Below are 25,258 nucleotides of genomic sequence, written 5' to 3' on the forward strand. Positions count from 1 at the left end.
GGACCTCCCAACTTGGAGAATCTATAGCCTCTGGAAAACCTGTGTTCTAACATCTAGCACGATACTCTTCCTTTTCTTTACAGTAGGTCCAATATTATCACCTATGCTCCTTTGGTCAGCCAGTCTGAGTCATACTGTTTGCCAGAACACAAAAGCAATGGCAGAAAGGGAGCCCAGAGCAGAATAAATAACATACACACCAGGACGCTTTCAACTCAGCTCACCAAGCGGAAGCAGCTGCGGTACCGTGTGTTAACACTCAGAATGGCTTCTTTCCTCTAGATATCGTTGGCTGACAGCAACTGATGACACTCAAAAACTGGGACACCCACTGCCATTTTATTTTGGAAAATATCTCAGACATAAGTAGTGTTATAATGAATTGGTTTTGAGGGGGTAATCCTGAATATTAAAAGTATTTCCTGGTATTTGATGCTAAGAAGTTCCACTCTATCAACAGTAAATCTCCTTTATTTAAATTAGCTCGAGAGGCTTTCTGTTCCTGTGCCACCAGGCAACCCTATGCAAATAGTATGCCACCGGTATTAGTCAGTGTTCTCCAGAGAGAACCAAAAAGATGTCTAGATATACACAGAGAGAAATTGCAAGGAATTGGCTCACATGACTGTGGAGGCTGGCAAGTCCAAAATCTGCAGGGGTGGTAGGCCGTAGGCTAGAGACCTAGGGAAGAGGTGCAGTTTGAGTCCAAAGGCAGTCTGGTGGCAGAATTCCCTTTTCCTTGGGAAAGGTCAGTCTTTTTTCTACTGAGGACTTCAACTCCGTGGCAGAAACACACTCACATTATAAAGGGCTATCTGCTTTACTCAAGTATTTAAGTGTTCATCTCAATTAAAACAATACCTTCACAGAAACATCTAGAATAATGTTGACCAAATATCTGGGTACTGTGGCCTAACCAAGTTGACACAGAAAATTAACCATCACACCCCTCATCTCTAATCTTTAGCAGTGGCTGCCTTGAGGACCACGTTACAAACGATTTTGAAGCCACATCCAGACGTAAAGGAAATCACACTCTTATGAACTAGTAATGTCTGCTCTGAGCACAGAAGAGAGGACAGGCAGCCTGTGTCTTATATTTTCTATTCCTACAGTAGAAGTTTGGTTTGTGTTTATTGAATGAACAAGTGACAAATCTTGCCCATTTTGCCTTTAAAACTAGGACTAGCCGTGATTCAAGATGTGTTCAAATTGAATTGTTTGATGTCAACCAGGCAAGCTGAGCAAATTCTCATGCTCCCTGTGTATATGCACAAGAATGCTCCCAGCAGCTTCATTATCAACATCCCCAAACTAGAAGTAACCATGTTCACCAACAGTACGTGGGTAGATAAAAAATGTGCTGTAATAAATATGAACTACAGCTACACACAACCGGGATGACTCTTACAAACAGGAGGTTGAGCAAAAGAAGTCAGCCACAAAAGAACAAGGCATTAATTCCATTTATAAAGTTCCAACACACAAAATTAAGCTCTATTCTATGTAGACGCACATTTAGGTGCTAAAATAATTATTTAAAAAAGCAAAGAAGTGATTCCCATAAAAGCTCTGATAGTGGTTATCTCTAGGAGCATGTGAGATGGGGGGAGAATTCACAATATTATACTTCTTGACTTGGGTGTTAACTTTAAAACAACATGGTAAAATGTTTTCTCTGTATGAGTGTTAAACAATCAAAAAGTGTAAATTTTTTTCCTAAGGTCTCCTTATGCCAGTTCCTAAAAAGAGAAAACGGGCGGGTGCGGAATTAAAAGAAGCCGCAGCTAAAATTAGAGTCAGCACAGGCCTGTAGGGGGAGCTCTTGCGCCCTCCATGCATCTTCAATTACTCCAGACCGGAAGGGACTACCCCTACACCTCTGCTGCATCTCCCACAGGAACCTGTTGCCTACTTCGCAAACCAACAGGAAGAAGAAAACTTCTCTCCCTGAAGGACAGCCCAGCCAATCAGAGGCTGTAGCAGTCCAACCAATGAGAAGCCTCCATACTTCGGACTCCCAGCTTCCTCCAATGGCTCCTTGGTTATTACAGGTCCTCCCAAGTCTCGCCTTTTCCCTATAAAGGCTAGTTTCCCTTCCTTGTTTCCTGGGTTTGCCTGTGGTCCTCCATGATTCGGTGTCCTGGGTTGCAATTCCTCTGGTATTAATGAATAGACTCACTTTGGTGGTAAAATAATTGATGCTATTGCATTATTCAAGCTTGGGGTTCAAGGGAACCCCAAGAAACAGTGGCCCAATCCGCACTTAGCCTCTGGCCAAAGAGGCCAGTGCATTCACTCTCCAAACTACCTCCCCCCTAGTGTCTACTTTAGACCCTTTTCTGTGTTGCTTTTTCCCCCAGAACAAATGTCTCCATTTTAGTAGTGGTTAGATTTACAGTATAACAAATTTAACAGTTGAAAGCCCTAAAATTCATCCTCAGCAAAACTTGCAAAGCAGCTGCAAAAAAGATGAATGTCACTCATGGGATCAAAAGCCTAGAAGGATTTCGTGGAAAAGTTCAGCAGTGTGTGCATGCAAAGCCTATTCTAAACAGAAGGCTCAGTTAGACGATAGTGTCCCTCTGTCTCATTATGAGCTGGAAGTGCCTGGGATAACTGGGCTTTGGAAGGCTGCTGGTTCTTATGCAGAAATCCTGGTACAAAGGGCAGGCTCTCATGATCTGCCTTCCAGGATCCTAGGCTTAAAATTCAGAATTGAGCTTCAAGAGAGTTAGAGAAAAGGCAAAGTGATTTTAAGGGCAGGTGCTGGAGGTTTACTTTTTCCTCTTTTCATAGCTTTGAGTACTTAGAAATTTGTAGTTAAATATGCTTTCTTCCCTCTGGAAAACAGATTTCCCTGCTCTCTCACCTCTGCCTGGGGGATAACAAATTTCATATGGAAACCTGAAAACCCAAAGAGAAATATGCAACGCTTCAGACACCTTGTGTCGGACTGGCTGTCACAGACCCTGGTTTGGGTCAGGCTGTTTAAGCTTCTCTGGAACAAGCATTTATCTACCGCAGGGTCATTTTATAGGTCCATTAAATCTACATTTTCTCTTGGGCTCCTTTCCTCAGCTCCCCTCAACCCCACTCTAGTCACACACTCTAAAAACCCCCCTTAAGCCCCAGAAATAAATCTCTATAAACTGCCAAGCGTTCAATCAGGCTCTTACTATATCTCTTTGTAATTAGAATAAATTTACTGCTCAGAGAGATGGGGGGAAATATGCAAGGTACTCCTTGGATAAATATACTGCAGTGAGAAAAGTAGAGGCTCTGTAAAAGTTATCTCTGTGAATTCAACAAGAATCAAGGTCACTGGAGCTGCTACATACCGGGGAATGTTAATTAATGGGCCTGCAGCTGGTGGTACCACTTGGCCACTCTGCTCCAGCTGCTTGCTCCATATTTCTCTCGTTTGGAGGACCATTCTTGGATCAAATCCCATCTCTTTTTTTTCCTCCAAGTACAAAAAGTACATAAGTCTATCCTGGAAGGATGCCAACCTTTCAGAGCACTAAGCTAAGTGTTGTTTCTTAGCTATTTTAATCTCCTTTTTAAAGAGAGGTCACTCTATCACCTCTGGAGCTGGATTACTTGCAATCGGTGTTCAAGCTGTGGCCTGAGGTCACCGTTCTGGCACTATCCACAGGGAGGTGTCCTGAAGTTGTAGAGCAGACGGGCACTTGTAACTTGCCCTCAAACTAAAGCGGAAGGCACCTGAAAAGATGCACCTATCTCTCTCCTCACTACGTAGTCTACATTTTAAGCTAGGCTGAAGGCAAGGTGAAAATGCAACCCAAGCACTCAATGGCTCAGAGCTGAAGAGGGAGAGAGAAAGAAACAGGAGAAAAGGAGAAAAGAAGAGAGTCTGACAGAAGAGGCAGAAAGTATCAGGGTAGTTTATAACATTTAAATCTCTGGGAAGCATTAAATGAGACCAGGCATGTAAACCACTTAGCACAGTTGGCTGGGACACAGGCCAGCTATTGGTAATTAAAATAACTCCAGAGTTGAGGTAGAACAGACGTGTACAACATGGACCCGTCCCTGCACTGCCTTGGGACTGTATTTAGACAGTGCGTTACTCTGGTTAAACCTGGACTTCGGAGTCAGAAAGATCTACTTTTATGTCCCTGCTCAACCACTTAAGTAGCTGTGTGTCATTTGACTGCTTAGTTATCTCTTTATATCTCAACTTTCTCATCTGTATAATGGGGCTAATTATAGTATCTGCTTCAAGGCTACTGAGCAGATTTAATGAAATACAGCCTGTGGGACCTTTAGCACAGTGCTTGGTACATGTTAATCTCAATAAATACTCATTGTTGTAACTGGGGCTCTTATAACTGTTTTCATAGGTCAGCCAGGGAAGAATCAGGAAAAGTGTTTCAGGAAAACAGTTTGCCTCTCTGGGCAGGTGAAGATGGCTTAAGAAGAGCAGTTTTTCCAAAGCAGTGAAAATGGTCCTGCTTGCCTCTATTGCAGCGGGGCTTGTTTTTCTTCTCATTTGGAAACTTTCTTCCCTTCAGTGTTACCTAGTGAGGAGACTGGGCGTTCTTCCCACAATGACAGACATGCAAATCTTGCCCAGAAATAACAGGGAGAATGCCCGACTCTGCTTCTATAAGGAATTCTCCCGGTAACCGTAAGCCATAGACTCCAGGCGCAGGGCCCTGGGGATGGCTGCACCCACTCCCCTCAAGCCAGTCAGGCTGTCTTCCACTTGGGCCAGTTCCTTTGTGAGAGAGACCCAGCTTTACTGAGCCCTTTGTAAAGGAAACAAGAACGTTCTAAAAAATTGGGAAATGTTCTCCATTACTATTTCCAAACTGTAAAATGATAGTTGGGCCTTTTAAAAGACTTGGGAAATTTTCTGAAATTAAGGAATATGGATTTAAAGGAAGCCTTGGGGGATTAGAGTTTTCCTTCTCTTTGAAGCGTTTGAAACAACTTTAATCTGCTTTCAGAGCGCTATGCAGTTTGGCAAGGCATTCTGGTAGTGTTGTTGCCTTCTTTGTGGAACTGATACTTTTGTGCCCCTTTTAAAACCCATCTGGAGAAATGCTTCGGGTATAAAAAGACACTTGGATTTAAAGAACAAGACTATTCAAGGTAAAGGAATGGCTTCTAAGATGCTTCAAAGAAATTTTTAAATTTCTACTTTGGGCAAAAGAAAACTAAATAAACAAAAATCTAGTTGGATATACGGCCACAAAGATGTAACTATTCATACATAATTTCCTGGTTGTTGTACTCCTATTTTATATATATATATATATAATATGTACTTTACAAAATGCAATTGTATATACTCTCATGTAATAGCACTACTCTGGGAGGCAAGTATTATAATTCTTATTTTACTGATAAGGAAACTGGGGCTCAGGGAGTTCAACTTTTGCTTAAAGAAAATATAATGTGGCAAGAACTTGAACTTGGGACGCCAGGTTTTAATCCCAATACCCTTTCCACAACACCTCATCACCTTTAACCAGCCATGTGGTCTAGGCAGCCCCAGTCAATCTTTGATGCCTCAGTTTCCCGGTCTGTGAGATGAGAATAATACCTCTCTGGCTTGCTTTCAGGGACTGGTGGATAGATTTTCCAGGGCCAAGTCTAACTATGATGTGACCAAGATTTCCAGGAACAGTGTATGATAAACCTGAATGAAATACTGTTGTCCCTCGGTATCTGCGGGGAATTGGTTCCAGGAGCCCCCGCAGATACCAAAACCTGCAGTTGCTCAAGTCCCTGATATAAAATGGCGTATGACAGTGAAGAGTCAGCTGAAGGTATCCAGAGGTTTCCCATCCGCGGATACGGAGGGCAGATTGTTCACTCTGCTGAGCCCAAAGGAATATTGCTAACACCCTGTCTACCCCAGGAATGTTCCAGAGGTCTGCAGGAGATGCACTCTGAAGCTTTAAAATGACATTGGTTGCAAAAGACAAGCGCAGAATGGTTACAAAGCTGGCAGGTGGCCTGGAAGCTGCGAGTAGTTGTGAATAGCTCATTATCCCAGGGGCTGGAGAACCTGCAGAAGGGGCAGATAGGGAAGCAAGGGCACACACTGGTCCATCTGGGGTCTTAATTCCCCGAAGCTAGAAAGGAGGAGATAAGTGTATCATCAAAAGGAATGAAAACTCAACAGCTATGCGATTCTAGAAGAATATATAGTTTAAAAATGTCTAGGAAAAGAATACATATCTCCTTTCTATTTATTTATTTAGTTATTACAAAAGTATATCTATTCATTGTCAAAATAATAGAGAAGTGTAGAATGAGAAAGTGACATTCCCTCTTTCATTTGCTCCTCCCCTAACTCACTCACTAAACTCCCCTAGCTCCCAGACATGTACTCTGTGTCCCCTAAAATGTTTTCCATTTAAATACTATGTGTGTGTATATTTCAGATGCATGTCATACGGATTCACATATGTGTTTTTAAATGGGGTCTCATAACACATAGAATTTTGCAACTTGCCTATTTGTTTAACTTTACAATGTATCATAGATACTTGCTCATACAGACCTCTCATTCCCTGCCCCCAGCTTTATTGAGATATACTTGATGAATAAGAATTGTATATATTTGAGGTGCTCCACATGATGACTTGGTATATATATATATATATATATATATATATATATATATATATACATACACACACACACATTGTGACATGGTTACCAAAATCAAGCTAATTAACATATCCATTACCTTAAATAGTTACATTTTTGTATGTGGTAAAAGGCTGTACTCTCTCAGTAAATTTCAAGAATACAGTACAGTATTAGTAACCAGAGTCACCATGCTGTCCATTAGCTCTCCAGAACTTAAGCATCATGCATAACTGAACCTTTGTACCCCTTGATGACTGTCTCCCCATTTCCTCCAATCACCGTTTCAATCTCTGCTTTTAGGAGTTCAACTTTGTTAGAGACTCTCATTTTTTTTAAAGCATGGAGAGGGTTCCTTTGTATGGATACACCATAGTTTATTTAGCCCCATTTCTATGGGTGGAGATATAGGTAACCGCTGTGTTTTCCCCCTTAACATTAACAAATAATGCTTCAGCAAATAATAATGATGGTTTATTAATATGAAAGGAAACAATCTAGGGATAAATGGGCTAGAGCAAACTTGGGAAAGATAGTACATAACAAAACCCTTACCCGTGAGCCCGGTGTGGGGAATCTCTGTTTAGCTCTTCATTGTGTCAGAGCGACAGCTGACACCGAAGAAAGACCCCAGGAAAAAAACAAGTTAAAGAAAGGAAAAAGAGGGCTTCCCTGGTGGCGCAGTGGTTAAGAATCCACCTGCTGATGCAGGGGACACAGGTTCGAGCCCTGGTCTGGGAAGATCCCACATGCCGTGGAACAACTAAGCCGGTGCACCACAACTACTGAGCCTGCGTGCCACAACTACTGAAGCCTGCGTGCCTAGAGCCTGTGCTCCACAAGGAGAGAAGCCACCACAATAAGAAGACCGTGCACTGAAACAGAGTAGACCCCACTTGCTGCAACTAGAGAAAGCCCGCACGCAGCAACGAAGACCCAACACAGCCAAAAAAAAAAACAAATAAAAATTTAAAAAATATATATAAAAAAAAGAAAGGAAAAAGAAAGCACAGCAGCAGTTTTGAAAGGTTGGGTGAATTGAATTAAGGATCATTATTGAGTGTACAGAACCCTATAGAGAAACCATATGATTATTATAAAATTCAGATTGGTGGCACTGTAAGAAGGAAAATGATGGTGAGGTGAGAAAACGTTTGAGCATTTAGTCTCCATGTCAGTCGCCGCAGGATGGGGGTTGTGTCTTAGTCCTTCGTAGCCTCCATATCTGGCATAATTCCTGACAAGTAAAAGGTGTTAATAAGTACTTGAAGAAGGAGCAAGGAATACTTCTCCCCAGAGGACCAAGCCTTTTGGACATGAATGTAGATAAATCTTGATTTGTGACTTTACAAATAACTTGAAAATTTAAAAATATTATCTTGAGTTGAAAAGCAGTAAGTTAAAAAATAGTTTCACTAAAAAGCCTCTGTTTTTTTTTTTGCAGTACGCGGGCCTCTCACTGTTGTGGCCTCTCCCATTGGCTCCGGACGCGCAGGCTCAGCGGCCATGGCTCACGGGCCCAGCCGCTCCGTGGCATGTGGGATCTTCCCGGACCGGGGCACGAACCCGTGTCCCCTGCATCGGCAGGCGGACTCTCAACCACTGCGCCACCAGGGAAGCCCAAAAGCCTCTGTTTTGTAATTTACCTGACATGTTTCTCTGCTTACTGTTCTTTGTGTTTTAATTTGTTGCCTGCTCAAAAAATGTATTAAATTGTAATTGGGCATTGAATTAAAAATTTTTTTAATTGACCTCATTTTTCTTGATGTTCTGTGTCTAGTTGTGTTGTGTCAGTTGGCTGGTTTCTGCCTCTTGGCTTCAGCATTCTTGTTCCTAAATGAAGTAAAAAGAATCAAGTGCCCCATGGCAGGTCTTCAGTCTTGTTAACTGAGAATTCAAGGGAAAAGTTTAAGACATATCCTCTGTGTGATGGTCCTACTGATTGGGTAACTATGTTCCAGTCAACCAGAGATCAAATAACTAGACTTGGGTGTGTGTGTACATTCCTCAAGATATTTTTATGAGAAAGGGATAAGTGAAAGATAAGCAAACCGATATGAGGGATTTACTTTTAAAGGAGAGAGAGAGAGAGAGGAACCAGCTTGGTCAACCTTACCTTCTACATCAAGGTCAGCAATTTACCAAAAATACACCAAAGGGAAGATTGCCAACCCCTGTTTTCATCAGTTGAATTCTCCAGAGTGGTAATCCGTATTCATTATGATCTTGACATACTAGGGAAAGAAAGATTGAATTAAATTCAGTAGAATTGCTGGAATTATATTTCAATGTTCCACATATTCATTCATTCCATAAATGTGAGCAAAACCACTAGATAATCAGAAAGACTATTCTCTAGTCATTCTGAATCATCAGGATTGTTCTGCTGGGTCTTTTAGAGAGTTCAGTGCCCTCCGTCTCCCTCAAAAAACCCCCGCTGAATCCTCTTTCCCCATCCCAGCAGAAGCTCTAGTTCATGACGAGACATGCTTCAGAGTGTTTGAATTGGCTTATGGAGAGAATTATCTGCAGGGAGGCGACCCAATGGTATTGTGAAAGAGAGAAGGAATAATCTGTTTAGGAAGTCATTCTTTAAATTGTCATTTTGGCAGGGTAGCTCAGAGGGTAGAGAACTGGAGTGAGGTCAGCAGTCTTGGGTTCCAGGCCTTTATTATTACAATGCTGTGTGACTCTGGGCTTCAGTTTCTTCATCATGAAATGAAGAGCCCAACAAGGTGACTGTGGCATGGAGGATCGTGCCTTCTATTAGTGTATAGGATAAAGGATGCTGATAAAATCATATTAAGATAAGTTTACAAATTCTAAAGACTTACGATTCTTTATAGAGATGAAAACAAAATCCTGGGGATTCTAAGGGGACTCTTCTGGGACACCAGTCCTGGGGTGGATTTTTTCCCCCAAATCAGGTGTTCCTTGTACTCAGGGATTCTGGTGAGAGGTCTCCTTCCTAAACTAGATCAGCTGTAAACCGTGTCCTTCCTGAAGGCTATAATAACCTGGAGTTTGCATAAGGGACTCCGAGCTATAAACCTGGCACAGGGTCCTACGCCAGCAGTAACATTCTTACTGCTCTGCCCAGAGGGTTCTCTATTTGTAGCCCCCTGAGCTCTGTGAGGCCCACCCATCTCAAAAGGCAACCTCAGAGCCTCTCAAAGAGAAGTCTTTCATAGGGCTGTTGACGGGTTGAAAACTGAACCCTGGTCCTCACTGAAGCCATCATTTGCATGATAATCATGACCAATTTGGAGGAGTTAAGAAAGCCTCAACTCCCGGTGCTCTTCACTTTTTTTTTTTTTTTTTCCCCGGTACGAGGGCCTCTCACTCCGGACGCGCAGGCTCAGCGGCCATGGCTCACGGGCCCAGCCGCTCCGCGGCATGTGGGATCCTTCCGGACCGGGGCACGAACCCGTGTCCCCTGTATCGGCAGGCGGACTCTCGACCACTGCGCCACCAGGGAAGCCCGCTCTTCACCTTTGAAACCAGCCACTGTCAGGCAGGTAATGCCTCTTGTTATCTTTTGGTAACTTTAGGTACCTAGAGTTGTTCTAGAGGATGAGAATCTTAAAGATGTGTTTTCTGAATTGTTTCTCTAATCTGATTAGATTTAAAGGCACTAAGGACTGTATTTCTTGTAGTAAAGAGGATGCTGACAGTCCATGGTATGTTGTGGCAGCAGAGATACACAAAATAAGATCACTGATCACTGGATACTCCTAAATAAATACTTGTAAAAGGCAAGTTTCTTCAAAGAAAATCCACTGCTGCTCTTAAAGGGAAGAGTTGTCCTCCCCCACCCCAACCCCTTTCCTGATAAGACAAAGACTTAATGCTACCCTGAAGAATTTGGCTTTGGAAACGGCCGGCCGGTTTCCCTTTGCTGAAAGGCCTGAGGCTGGGAGCAGCGGCCTGGAGGTGGTACATCTTGTGTTACTTGGCTAGGAGAAATCCCTTGAGGCAACATGAAATGGTGTCTCTTTGGGTCATTTGCTTTTCTCCTGTCTCTCCATCCTATTTTTAAGAGTCAGTAGAATACTGACAACACCACAACAATAGTGATTACTCACATGGCCCTTGCTACGTGCCAGGCACATAGCTCTTAGGCCGTAGACAGATTCATGTTTTTAATTTTTACGACAACCTTATGAGGTAGGTATTATTATTAATCCCATTTTACAGTTGGGGAAATGGAGGCAAAGTCAAATAGCTACCAAGTAGGGACGCAGGATTTGAACCCAGGAAGTCTGGCTCCAGAGTCCAGGATCATAGCGAACTTGGGTGATGAACAGGTCTGGATTGAATCCTGGCCATGCCCCTCAATGGTGATAGGATCTTGGATTGGACCCTAAAACTCTTCCAGCCTCTGCCTCTGCGTTTTAACATGGGAATAGTAACCACTCCTGCCTGATAGAATTGCTGTGAGATTGAAATGGATTGATAAACATTTGGTCCAGGGCCTGGCACATCCTAAGGGCTCAATAAATGGGCTTCCCATCCTCTGAGATGCCAATGTGCAGTCATTGCAAATAATATTTTTTCCCAGTTAATAGCTTGTCTTTTCATCCTCTTTGATGAAGTGTAATTTATAGATTTTTTTTCTTTTATGAATTGTGCTTTTGGTGTCATGTCTTAGAACACTTCGTGAAGCCCTAGATCCTGCAGATTTTTTCCTAAAATTTTTATAGTTATGAATTACTTCTTGAAAGGGCATTTTTTCCTAAATATAAAAGAAAGACATGCCTATTTTAGACCATTTGGAATATAAGGAAAAACTCAATGAGGAAAGTTAAAATCACTAGTAAAACCGAAATCCAGAAATACATTTGGTATTAGATGCAAGCACTTGTAACTTTAATAAAAATGTCACCTCTTTTATAATGGGGAAACAGAACCCTCCAACAGTAAACTGCACTATCAAGTACCAACCAGAGTGCTGATGGAAGGTGCCTCTCTTCACGCCAAAATCAGCTGGGGGAGTTGCCATTCAGAAAAGACTAAGAACTACTGACCCAAACAGTGAAACTCATGTTTATGAACTGCAGCTGTTAGTCACAGGCTGTAATTGCCCCACCAGATAACGAAGCTATTTAAGACAGCAGGTTGCTATAAGCTGAATAGAAACAGAAAATAGTCTTTTTGGAAATCACAGGATTGTAACTAAGGGGAACGTCAGGTTCGAGGCTGGAATGGATCTTTGTGTATTTGCTGGCTTGGAGATGGACAGGCTGATCTGGCATGAAGACGGTCCAGCCCTGGCTGCTCTTCTGTTTTGTTGGAGAGAAATCAGTTGAGGATCCCTTTTTCAAGTCCTGCCATGTGGCAGCTTCCATGGCTAGAATCCTTTCAGCCTACCCATTTCTGATTCCTGGGCACCTGGAATTCTGCCTCTTGTACCACCCCCCTCACCTGCCTGACTTGTCAGGTCAGTTGGTAACAGCTGTGATCAGAGCAGCGGCCTCCATTAGTACTCCCCCTCCACCTGTGTCCCCTCCACTACACAGAAGGCGTGAGCTAGTCTTAAAACACAGCATTAGCTATTTCAGAGGCACCCCTCCCTACCCTTCACTGCCAACCTCATGAGAAGCTGATACTTTTTAAAATTTTTATTTATGTATGTATTTATTTATAATTGAAGTATAGTTGATTGAAGCTGATACTTTTTGAAAGGGTATTTTGAGTGAAAGAGGTGAAACTTGCTATTTGAATTGTTTAGTGAAGTTAAGAAACAATCCTGAAGTTGATTTGGTCAGTCTAGATTTTCATAGATCAAGTTTGCACCCAGTGGAACCTTGCGTGAAGTACTTGACTACATACTTGCAAAGGAAATCTTATTTCTTTTTTTTTTTTTTAATAAGACTTTTTTTTTTTTTTTTTTTTAGATGTTGGTAGGAGTTTATTAATTAATTTATTTTTGCTGTGTTGGGTCTTCGTTTCTGTGCGAGGGCATTCTCTAGTTCTGGCAAGTGGGGGCCACTCTTCATCGCGGTGCGCGGGCCTCTCACTATCGTGGCCTCTCGTTGTGTAGCACAGGCTCCAGATGCACAGGCTCAGTAGTTGTGGCTCACGGGCCTAGTTGCTCCGTGGCATGTGGGATCTTCCCAGACCGGGGCTCGAACCTGTGTACCCTGCATTAGCAGGCAGATTCTCAACCACTGCGCCACCAGGGAAGCCCGGAAATCTTATTTCTTAATTACCAAGTAAGTATCTTTGCTGTTTGTTGAATTTTGAGGAATCAGGTAAAACCCCAGGATGGTGACAGACACAAAAAATTTCATAAAAAGCTTAGATTAAAAGATAATTATGTGGTGAAAATTGCAACCTAAATGCTCATCAAAAGAGAATTGGTTAAATTATGATACATCCATTCAGAAGCTCGACATTTATTGCCATAGAAAGGTGCCTACCTATATCGAGTTTAAAAAACCAGTTATAGATCCTGTTGTAGTTCCTGAGCGTGATGACTGGGTGTTCATGAGGTTGTGTGACATGTGCCTCCCTCAGACCTTGTTATGACAGCGGCATGTTACCCATCTGACACAAAAAAAGAGAAAAAAAAAAAAAAGAAAAGGGGAAAAAAAGAAAAAAAAAGTTGGTTATAAATTAACAAGTAGAATTTGATCCTATTTTTAAAAGTCCTTGGGAAAGAAATACAGTAGTCCCCCTTTATCCATGGGGATATGTTCCAAGACTCCCAACTGGATGCCTGAAACCATGGGTAGTATTGGACCCTATGTATACTATGTTCTTTCCTGTACATACATACCTGTGGTAAAGTTTAATTTGGCACAATAAGATATTAACGACAATAACTAACAACAAAATAGAATAATTATAACAATATACCGTAATCAAAGTTATGTGAATATGGCCTCTCTCTCTCAAAATATCTCACTGTACAAATTTAATGCTTTTTCTATCTTAACTCAGCACTTATCACTCACTGTGGCCGTAAGTTTTTCAGTTTGAGGTGCAACAGCAAAACTAGCACACATTTCTTTTTCTTTCTTCACAATTTCCTGGATAGAAGATTTGTTCTTACTGTAGATCTTAGCAACCTCAGCACATGATTCTTTTTCTTTACAAATTAAGTCGAGAACTTTCACCTTTTGACTAAAAGGAAGCACTTTATGGCTATGCTCTGGCATATCCGGATTGCCAGCATCTCTACTCTAATGAGCTTTGGGGGCATTATTAAGTAAAATAAGGGTTCTGGAACATAGGCACTCTGTGATACCTGACAGTTGAACTGATGACCAAGACAGCTAGTGACTAAGGGGCAGGATTCGATGGACAAAGAGATGATTCACCTCCAGGGCGCATTGGAGCTCCACACGCAATTTCATTAGGCTACTCAGAATTTAAAACTTATGAATTACATATTTCTGGAATTCTCCATTAATATTTTTGGTCTATGGTTGACCATGGGTAACTGAAACCGTGGAAAGTGAAACCTTGAATAAGGGGGACTTTTGTATACCAAGAGAATGTTAGTGGTAATCTCTGGGTCATTCAGCGATGACAAATTATCTTTTATTTTTTCCTGAGTTTTCCAAATATCGAGCTTTTATTGCCTTAGTAATCAGAAAAAAAAAAAGAAAAAACTAATTCCTAGCAATGGTCACAAAGTGTCATGTTAAACAGAACTGTGTATGTAGTTTACAATTTTATTTAAGTTTTACAAATTATAAAAACTCATAGTTAAAAAATATTCAAAAGGGATAAGGAGTATAAGATAAAAAGTAAGAATCTTCTCCTTTGTGAATCCTCAGAACCCCCTCCACATGTAACTAGTGACAACAAAAAAATATATTTAAAGGAGAAATTGAATCGACAGAGCTGATCTGAAATACGGAAGCTAACGTGAGGGGGCATCAGACAACTTTGAAGAGAAGTGAACGAGATTCACCGGCCTGCTGCTGGCCACCCCCTAGCCCACTCTCAGAACATTCCCTCATAATTACATTGCCCTTCACATAAGGGAAATCACCCTCTTTACACGTTGAACACATGGGTTCCTACGGACACTGACACCCAGCCAGGCATGCGAATTAGCATGGGCTCTAAAACCCAAGTGAATCAAGTCAAGTTTGAATTTCATAGCACACTGGGCAGTGAGTCACCTAAGTAGCAGACACTGCTCCTGGGTATATGGAAGGCTCTCTCCTCTCTCCCATGCCTCCCTTTCCCAAATTTGCTTATTTAATAGTTTAATAGTTGATGCCTTCTCACCCCCCAAGCTTTAGCTTAAATATCACTTACTCAGAGAAGAGACAAATAGGCTTGGCTAAATTGGTATAGCTCCCTCCTTTATCCTCTATCACCATCCCTGATTGTATCCTTGGGAGCACCTATCACCATTTGTAATTTTTTATTTTGTGTATTTATGCCTAACCCCTGCCTCCTCCTTCTCCCCAGGTTGTAAACTTCACAAGGGCACAGACCCTGTGTGTGTGTGTGTGTGTGTGTGTGTGTGTGTGTGTTTTTAAAAGCTGGCTTTGTTTAGTCAGCTTTTAGCTCATAATAGGCATTTAATAAATACAGTGTTAATAAATGGAAAATTTTACAAGTTCATTTTTGAGCTGGAACTCTAATTTTATAAATGTTTTAGATAATGGCTGACCCTTGAATGGTATAGGTCCATTCACTTCTTCATTCTGTCAATCAACAGATTTTTATTAAGAGCTTAGTATTTGCCAGATCTTGTGCTAGGGGCTGGGGTTAGAGGTGCCTAGCAAGGAAGACAAATATGATTTAGGCAAATACGATCTAGGGAGACACAAGCTATGATAATGGGTAGTAGAGGGTTTTAGGGAAGCATTGAGTTATCAATTTCCTGAGCTTTATGAGAACCACAGCTGATTTTTTTCTCCACCCAAGTCACCTTGTGACATCCATTCAAGCCCAACAACTTCATACCCAAAATGTTGATTGGGGTTATCTGTGTAAGTTTGTACAGAAAAGATTATAATCAACTTTTTAAACAGAGACTAAACAGTGTAAGCGAGTGACACCATAATAAATGGTGGGATAGTTTTAAAAACTATCTTTACAAAATAGGGTTTTACAAAGTGCATTCTCTTTCTCTTTACTCCATCCTTTCCTCCCTCCCTCCTTCCTACTTTCTCTCTCACACACAGTTCAGACACAAGACATGGAGAAGCAAATGTTTTCTAACTCGATGACTTCAGCGGATTAGCGCTCCTTTGAAAGTGATATTGTTGCAGCCATAACGTGTTTATGTGTAACACAGACATCTTTATGTATAATGCAGACGTGTCTGTGTGGGGAACATTAACATCCTGGCCTTGTCATTTAGTGAGGTAGGAAGTTCAGCCTAGAACTCGAGATCCCCAAAGCCTTGGGAAATCTTGATACGGGAGGAGGGAGCAGGAGAGAAGAAGGGAGATTATTTTAAGGGTTATTTCTCTTTTTTTTCTAACCCTCCTGGGCTTAACTCCTACTCTCAGAGAAACAATCCTTTTCCGTCACAGCTGGGATGGTTGTCAGGCAAAGGTATCCTTGCTGAGGATAGCAGTCATCCAGAAAAGAGTCAGGCAATTAGAAGATGCTGGTAAATCACAGAGACACCGCAGTGAGAGTTCCATTTTCTAATAAGCTGATGGCAAAATATTTATTTCAGACCCTGACACTCCAACTCCAAAGAAACAAATTAGAAGTATTTTCTCAATAACTTTCTTTATATACCAAACTGTATCCTAGAAGTTAACTTTTAATTTTTTTGAACTCTTTATTATTCTTTATAAATTATGGAAGTTACCGAGGCTTACTGTAACAAAATCAAACGATACAAAAGTATATCAAGTAAAAAGTTAAAGCCTAGTTCTCTCCTCTATCCCACTCCCCAAAGCAGCACTGTCCAATAGAAATTAAATGTGAGCCACATATACAATTAAAAAATTTTTAGTAGCCACATTAGAAAAAGTAAAAAGGAACAGGTGAAATTAATTTTAATTATACGTTTTCTTTAACCTAATGTACCCCAAATGCTGTTACTTCAACATGTAATCAACATTATCAAATTATTCATGAGTTACAAAATTATTATTGAGATATTTTCCATTATTTTTTGTACCAAGTCTTCTAAATCTGGTATCTGTTCTACACTTACAACATCTCTCAATTTGGATGCTAAATTTTCATTGAAAAACCTTGATCTCTATTGAGGTTCCTAAAACATAAAGTTGAAAAAGTAGACTCATCTCCAAGTTGCTGCAAACGTACTTAAAATTTTTCCAAAAACTGAATGAAGTACCGGTTTTTAAGTTAAATATGAAGTAATTAAAATTAAATAAATTAAAAAAATCTGATTCCTCAGTTGCACCACATTTCAAGTACCCAGTAGCCACATGTGGCTCGTGACTACCATATTGGACCGTGCAGCTCTAGAGGGAACCGCTAATGTCAGTTTGGCGTGGAACCTTCTTGACCTTTTCTCTATGCACATATATATACAAATGTATAATTAAACAATATATGTATATTACACATATCTGGGTTTCATTTCAGAAAAATCATGCTACATATTTTACTCAATCTAATTTTTTTCAGTTAAAAGTATATTTTGGATATTTTTCCTTTTCAGGACGTACGGATCTGCATTTTTTTATAACAGTTGTGTAGTAGATTTATTTAACCACTTCCCTACTAATGGGCACATAAGTTGTTTCTGATGTTTGGCAGTTATAAACATCCATGTTTTCATCTTTATGCTAGTATCTCCAGAGGATAAATCCTAAGAATTGATTCTTCTGGGCCAAAGGGTATACATCAAAAAATCTGAAAGCTAATGCTGAATTACCCTCCCAAATGGTTAGGCCAAATTTTATCCTACACTCTTTGCTGGCATTCCTTGCCAGCATCTGTAAATGCTCCAGATGCCAGAATCATAAAACATCAGAAAGAAAAGACATTAGGGGTCATCTAGTCCAGTCCCTTTATTTTATGGACCAGGAAGATCAAACCAAAGCTGCGGGAAGAGTCCACGTAGCTTACTTGTGGCCAGGCTGGGACCTGAGAAGCGCCCGGGTTCTTGCCCGCTGTCCCAGTGAGCACGGAGCAGCCTGGCTGTGCCTTTCCAAGCATCCTCAGGGAGGTCATCCTTCCTCCCGCTCCCTGCACTGTATCATTATCAAACCTGCGCAGGTGAAATCAGCAGGCCTTTCAATGGAGCATCACATCGCGCCTCAGTAAACAAAGAGCAGGAGCTAAGGCAGCCTTTCCTTGACATTTGTATCCAGAATTGGATTCGGTCTGCTCAAGTGCTCGCTACAGTTTCAAGTGTGCCTTTCCCACCTCCCTTCTGCTGAGCACAGCCAAGTCTTAGACTCAGGCAGGAGGAAAAAAAAAAGGGGTGGGCGTGTTTTGTTTCATGCAGAAATAAACTCCACCGGTCAGCAGTTCCTGGCCCACCAGCTCAGAAACATTCCATCTTTAATGGGAGTCACTTTGGGAGGGCAAAGGCAGAAGGGCGTGAAGGTCTTTTTGGGGGAAGGCGGTTCCTTCTAGCCACCCTTGAGCTGGTGGGGCCAGTGTGATGCTAGACGCATCTCACGTGCCAGCAAGACGGGCTTCTCCTGAGGACTTCTTCCCTACAGTTTCCTACAACTTTACAGAGCCCATGAACACAAGCGCTATCCCATAGAATCCTTGTGCGGTAGGCACCACGCTCAAGTGCGCATTGGTGGCAAGAGGCTGGAAACCATCTCTCCTGACTCCATCTCCAGGATGCCTCCCTCTTCCACATCACTCAGCCCCCGGCCTCATCACATACCCTTCACAGCCACCATGGACCTGGTTCCTCTTCTTCGTCTGTTGCCTACACCCCCAGCCCAACTTCATTACAGGCATTAAAAATAAAAACTCACTTGCTTAGGCTAACTCATGTATTTAAAAATCAATTCAGACATCTTAATTCTATTGAATTTTTCTTCCTTTCCTGTCATACACCCCCTCTTTCTGCCCAAATATAATACTTTCTTCACATATGGGCACCAAAAAGCCAAAATCCAGACAGAACTCTCCTGTTTTTGCTATATATTGCCAAATAGTTCATACTCCTAAACTTGGTGACTCCTTTTGGCCCTGGTTTTTATTTTTTTGATGTTTCTTTATTATGTGAAGAAAGGAAAGAGATATCACAGTAGGAAAAGATGGAGGGTTATGAGAGCAGAAAAGCAAAATAAGGATTTATTTCATGCTGTTTTAGCAGGGCATTATAAGGCTTCCAACTTTGTCATCCAGAGCCTGTGCTCCACAACGGGAGAGGCCACAGCAGTGAGAGGCCCGCGTACCGCAAAAAAAAAGAAAAAGAAAAAGAAATATCCAAGTAATTAATATTTACATATATGGCAATAGCGGAGGGCTCACAATCAGGTGTAAATTTCTGTACAGACCCCATGGGATGGCAAGTGAGTTGCCTTCCACTGGCTGATCGGGAGTAACTGCCTGGACTGCTGGGTTGGGAAACATCATGAGGCTGCATCTGGGCCCAGTAGGAAACTGTGAGGGATTAGAGATGTCTGTCCTGAGCCAAGTCGTGGCTGGAGTAGGGAGTGTATTGGTTTCCTACCGTAACAAATTATCACAAATTTAGTGGCTTAAACAACACAAATTTATTATCTAATAGTTATGGAGATCAGAAATCCCAAATGGGTCTCATTGGACTCAAGGTGTGGGCTGGACTGCATTCCTCTCTGGATGTTCTTTCTAGGAGAATCCATTCCTTGCCTTTTCCAGCTTCCAGAGGCTGCCTACATTTCCTGGTTTGTGGCCCCAATCCAGGAATTGCATCACTCTCACTCTGCTTCTGTCCTTACACCTTTGTCTTTGTCTCTGACCCTCCTGTCTCCCTCTTCCACTTTTAAAAGGACTCTTGTGATTACATTGGGCCCACCTGGACAATCCAAGATAATCTCCTCATATCAAGATCTTTAATTTAATCACATCTACGAAGTCTCCTTTGCCATGCAAGGTAACAGGCACAGGTGCCAGGGCTTAGGTGGTGGACATCTTTGGGATGCCATTTTTTTTTTTTTTGGAGGAAATCTTTTTAAAGAAATCTTAATGGGGTCCCACATCTGGGCAATGCCAAAATTAATGGTGGTAAACTGAGGTTAATATTCAACAGACCTGGGAATTCCCTGGTGGTCCAGTGGTTAGAACTCTGAGCTCCCACTGCCAGGGCCCGGGTTCAATCCCTGGTCGGGGAGCTAAGATCCCACAAGCTGTTGCAGTGTGGCCAGAAAAAGAGAAAAAAGAAGAAAAAAAATATTAAGCAGAACTCAGTGCTGAATGAATTTTTAGATCTGCCCGTTGTCTTAACCGGTTTGGGCTGCTATAACAATTTGCCATAGACTGTGGCTTACAAACAACAGAAACTTATCGCTCATAGTTCTGGAGGCTGGAAGTCTGAGATCAGGGTGCCAGCAGGGTCCGGTTGTGGTGAGAGCCCTCTTCCAGGATGCAAACGGCTGACTTCTCACGTAGTGAAAAGACAGCAAACTAGTTCTCTGGCCTCTTCTTTTTTTTTTTTAATTAAAAAAATTTTTTTTTCTTTTCATTTATCTATTTATTTATTTTTGGCTGCGTTGAGATACGCAGGCTTCTCATTGCGTTGGCTTCTCTTGTTGCAGAGCACGGGCTCCAGGTGCGCGGGCTCAGTAGCTGTGGCTCATGGGCTCGGTAGCTATAGCTCGCGGGCTCTAGAGTGTAGGCTCAGTAGTTGTGGCACGCAGGCTTATTTGCTCTGCGGCATGTGGGATCTTCCCAGACCAGGGCTTGAACCCATGTCCCCTGCATTGGCAGGCAGATGCTTAAACACTGTACCACCAGGGAAGTCCCTCTGGCCTCTTCTTATAAGGGCACTAATCGCATCTGTGAGAACTCTGCCCTCATGACCTAATTACCTCCCAACGTCTCCACCTCCTAATACCATCACGCTGGGGATTAGGATTTTGATACAGGAATTGTCGCTGTTAATGTTGTTGTTGTCGGGACACAAACATTAAGTCCAAAGCATGAGTTGTTTCTTGACATTTCTGTCTTTTAACTGCACCAGAGGACAGCGGTCTGATAAGAACGGAAGTGTGCAGCATCCATTTACTCCTACAGAAGACAGTGGGAAGGAAGGGCGAGTTGCTAGCCTAGCAACAGCCTCACGCTTCCATGGGGAGAACGCCTCTCTTCTCCCAGCTGTAGCAGTTGGGTCTGGAGCAATACCAGGTCTTTCAGGAGCTCTCCCTCTGCTCAGGATATGGTTCAAGATTCTCAGCAGGATTTACAAGGTCCCACGCGCTCTAACCCTTGCCCACATCTCCAGCCTTACATTTCACCACCCCTGCCCCCCACCCCTCCAGTCACCCCAGCCTCCAAGACCAACTCCTTCTGCCTCAGGGCCTTTTGACATCTCATTCCCTAATTCTGGAATACTCTTGTTACCTTCTTGTGCCCAATTAATCTCTAATTATCCTTGGGCTAGGCCTAATATCATATACTGAAAGAAATTTTCTTTAATCTGCAAATCTAAATCAGCACCCCTTCCCACCCAGGTCCTAAAAAATGATGTAGTGTCAGGAACTTGAGGCCTGGACTCAACTGCCTGACTCCCAATCTTAGGCCCACCACTCATTAGCTGTGTGACCTTGGGCAGGACATGCAGACCTCCATGCCTCTGTTTCTTCATCTCTAAAGTGAGACTAGCAATAGCTTCTCTTGCAGAGTATTATGATGAGGATTAAAGGAGATAATCTATGTAGAAAGTTTGGAAGAGTGTACTACGAGTATAAGCTGTTATTTTCCTTTATAGCAGTTATCCAAATTGTAATTATAAACTTGTTTGTGTTATTATTTGTTTAATACCTGTTTTCCCACATGCAGTAGGTTCTGCAGTGGCATGGCAGTGTCTCTCTTGTCCTCCACTGTACCTGCAGTACCTAGTACGCTGCCTTCCATGCTGAAGGCCCTCGATAGGTATTTCCTGGGTGGATGGATGGATGGATGGATGAACATTTGACCTATTCCTGAAGTGGGTCCCATGAAAAAGTGTCACCTTGTCAGAAAATAATCAATATGATTAAAGAGAATTATCTGGAAATTTTTGATTGTCAAATTCTGGGCTGATTAGTAGCCTAAAATGAGATGCGACATTCACCATCTCTCCCTTCCTGGGGCCTGTTCTCACCCAGAGCCTTGTGATGCCCATTGCCAGGCAGATTTATGAAACATCTCAACAGATGCTTACATTCCATATGTCACCATTTACACATTCCTGCTGGGGTCAAGGTGGGGAATGGCATGTGTGCTAATAGCTGCATTTCTCACGTGAACTTTCTCATAAACCCTCTTCTCAGCTCATTTTACTGATACATTATAATATGCTTTTATAAACAAGTTTTCAAGGTCATGAATAAATGCTTCCTAATTTCCATTTTTTGAGGATTACAAGTCTAGCAAGGGCAACTAGAGGTTTCTTAGCCTCACCCCTTCCACAGGCCAGAACTCCATCTGAACTACTCTAGAAGATCTCTAAGGAAATAGGACAACAACATTTTCCAGTGATTCTAAGCTCTTGCCAGTTCCTCCTTCCTTAGGTCTCAAGGATACTACGTCTATACGTGTTAACCGTGCATTTCTTCTGTCTGAAGTCCTAGAAAAAGTGCTCTTTTGTGGGCTTCCCTGGTAGCGCAGTGGTTGAGAGTACGCCTGCCGATGCGGGGGACACGAGTTCGTGCTCCGGTCTGGGAGGATCCCACATGCCGCGGAGTGGCTGGGCCCTTGAGCCATGGCCGCTGAGCCTGCGCGTCCGGAGCCTGTGCTCCGCAACGGGAGAGAGGCCACAACAGTGAGAGGCCCGCGTACCGCAAAAAAAAAAAGTGCTCTTTTGCCAGAAAATAGCCAACAAGATTGCCAAATCCAAAAGGCCACCGTTGAGCCTGTTCGTCAAGTGGGTGGAAACCTCCCACAGAATGTTTGCTTCTTGGCAAGGAGGTCAACCAACATCAGTCTTCCTGTACCTTCATTTTCTTTCTGACCTGAATGGTCAGCCAAGCTCTATCTTTGTTTCATTTGTCAAAACACCATTGTTCTCTCTCCTCCCTGTGGCAGTTTCATTTCTATTGTTAAAAAAATCAGAAGTCAGAGCAGCCTTGGGTTGATGGACGCCGTTCTTACTGACTGTGCAGTCTGGCTTGTGGCCAAGAGCCGGTCTCATCTTTGGTGTTCAACTGACTGTGGAAATCATCTCATGCCAACCAACTTTGGTTCCATCGGGGGACTACAACCCACAAAAGAAATTTCTGTCACCAATTGTTCTGCACTGGGGCAACAATTTATCGGATGGTGGTTTCTAAAACCGGGCAATCTCTTCTCCCAGCTACAATATCTTCTCGTAAAATAATAAGATCATTAAGAATAAAACATATCATTTTTCTAAGAGAAATGTCTGATAAGTCCGCATTTTGGAGAGTCTGAGGCCCCAAGTTATTGAAAAGACACACACAGCTCAGTGCTAACCTAGGCCTATCTCATTCAGCAGCAATTTTCATGTGAGGATAGGATAACTGAGGCATTTTTAGATGCTGAATAGAAATATTATGATTTTTGGATGCTCCCACTATCATGAATTTTTCTCTCCTCATCTCTTACATCATTTGCCCAGAGAATGTATTTTTAAACTGAATTTAAAATTCAATACCTATGTTAGATAGGGCTTTAAATGCTACTTAAGGGAAAAGGGATTTCTATGAAAATGTCTCTGTAAATTCTCATTCTAAAATTGTTGGGATAATTTATTTAATAGATAGATTCTTTTTAACAAAGATTATTGGGAATTGAATTGGGCAGTTTCAGGAATTCCTGAGGAAAAGATCCTATCAACTCCTGAGAGAAAAAGCTTATTTCACATATGGGCGCAAGAATCAGATGGCTTTGGATTTCTCAAAAGCAATGCTAGAAGCTAAAAAGCAAAGAGCAATGTCTTCAAAATTCCAAGGGAAAATGATTTCCAACCTATATAGCCAGCCAAATGTCAGTCAAGAGAAGGCTAGAATAAAGTTATTTTCGGACATACAAGCCCCCTGCAAGTCCATCTCCACCTTTCTTCACCCGACCCTGGGCCCCAGGAGGATTTGGCCAATGGGAAATACTGGCAGAACTTGGAGGGAGAAAGAAGGTGAGGTCAGGCTATTTGTCCCCTGGCTCCCTCCCTGCCAAGTCAGCTCAGGTTGACTTCCTTACCCGAGGTCAGCATTCCTGAAAGGTGGGCCTCTCCACTCTCTCCAACAACTTCAGTTCCTCTCTCTGGGCTCTGGGAATCACTTCCTTTGCTTGCCTCTCTCTCAGTCCCAGGGAAGGTAACAGGATCCCTGCAGTGACTAGGGTCAGGGGTCTTCACCACCCCTTGTTGGCTTCCCTTAACCCTGCCCATATCTTTTTTTTTTTTTTAATATTTATTTACTGGCTGCATCAGGTCTTAGTTGCGGCACATGGGCTGTTCGTTGCAGTGCGTGGGCTTCTCTCTAGTTGTGGTGTGCGGGCTCCAGAGCACGCGGGGTCAGTAGTTGCCGTGCGTGGGCTTAGTTGCCCTGGCACACGGGACCTTAGTTCCCTGACCAGGGATCAAACCGGCGTCCCCTGTATTGCAAGATGGATTCTTAACCATTGGACCACCAGGGAAGTCCCACCCATATCTCTTAATATAGACCCTTGACTAAACATTCCTCAATTACCCCATGTGAGTGTGTCATTCACTTGTTTCCTGCAGGACCCTGACCTACGCAGATGCCTGGATGACCAGTAGATGGTTTCCCTCACTCCTTGAAGGCAGTACAGTTATGATGAAAGGTTTCAGTATCATATCAACCTGGACATGTATTCCAGCTCTGCCATTTTGTACCTGTGGGACTTTGGACACATGACAAGCTCTTTTGTCCTCTCTTTCCTCACAGATAAAATGGGGATGTTTACGTGACTTTCCTCCCAGAGTTTCTGTGAGGATCAAAAGGAAATAATCCAGGAGAAAATGTATTGCAGTCCCAGTCATTTAACGAGCACTCAATAAAAGGTAGTTATTAATTATTATCCTTGTGCCATTCTTAGCCTGCCAAGAGCTGCCCATTCTTCGAAGGGGCCAAATGACTCAAAGGGCAGGGATGCCACCCTCATAAGCCGCAAAGCCTCATTTGTGAATCCTGAAGGGATGCCCAAGGAAACTGAACTAAGTGGGGAAGCCTCGTGCCCAGCCCTGAAGCGTGGTTTGGGTTGAGAGGGCTGTTCTCGCTTTTGGGGGCGGACCCTGACGGGCAGGGTGGGGCATCCTCTGGCAGCTGGCTCCAAGTTCCGCCCACCATCCTTCTGTTGGTGATCACAGTGTTGTTTGCAAGAGATAAAGGGGAAACTGAAACCACAATGCATTTCTCAGAGGAGTCGTGATCCCAAATACCTGGCTGAGGATCCCTGGTTACCTTCCTAAGGTGCTCAGCCAGGCCGAGCTATGTTAGCTTTTGAGAGCTTGACTTCCTGCCTGGGGTATTTAACCCCGCTCTCCTACCAACATATGAGAGCCTCCGTAAAGTCAGCTTTGATGGAGTTCTGT

At 42.6% G+C, this 25,258-nt stretch overlaps 1 long non-coding RNA gene across 6 annotated transcripts in view; it reads right to left on the bottom strand.

The window, feature by feature from the left end:
* Window positions 1-25,258, bottom strand: part of LOC307190843 — a 53,317-nt gene that overhangs the window by 13,743 nt on the left and 14,316 nt on the right. For all 6 annotated transcript variants that reach the window (XR_013829549.1, XR_013829550.1, XR_013829551.1 and 3 more), the window contains 2 exons: window positions 13,053-13,179; window positions 8,747-8,864 (listed from right to left, as the gene is read on the bottom strand). This is a non-coding gene — a long non-coding RNA (uncharacterized lncRNA). The remainder of the gene's footprint in view (window positions 1-8,746; window positions 8,865-13,052; window positions 13,180-25,258) is intronic.

The sequence above is a fragment of the Stenella coeruleoalba genome, assembly GCF_951394435.1.
Source record: "Stenella coeruleoalba genome assembly, chromosome: 8".
In the NCBI taxonomy this organism is placed as follows: Eukaryota; Metazoa; Chordata; class Mammalia; order Artiodactyla; family Delphinidae; genus Stenella; species Stenella coeruleoalba.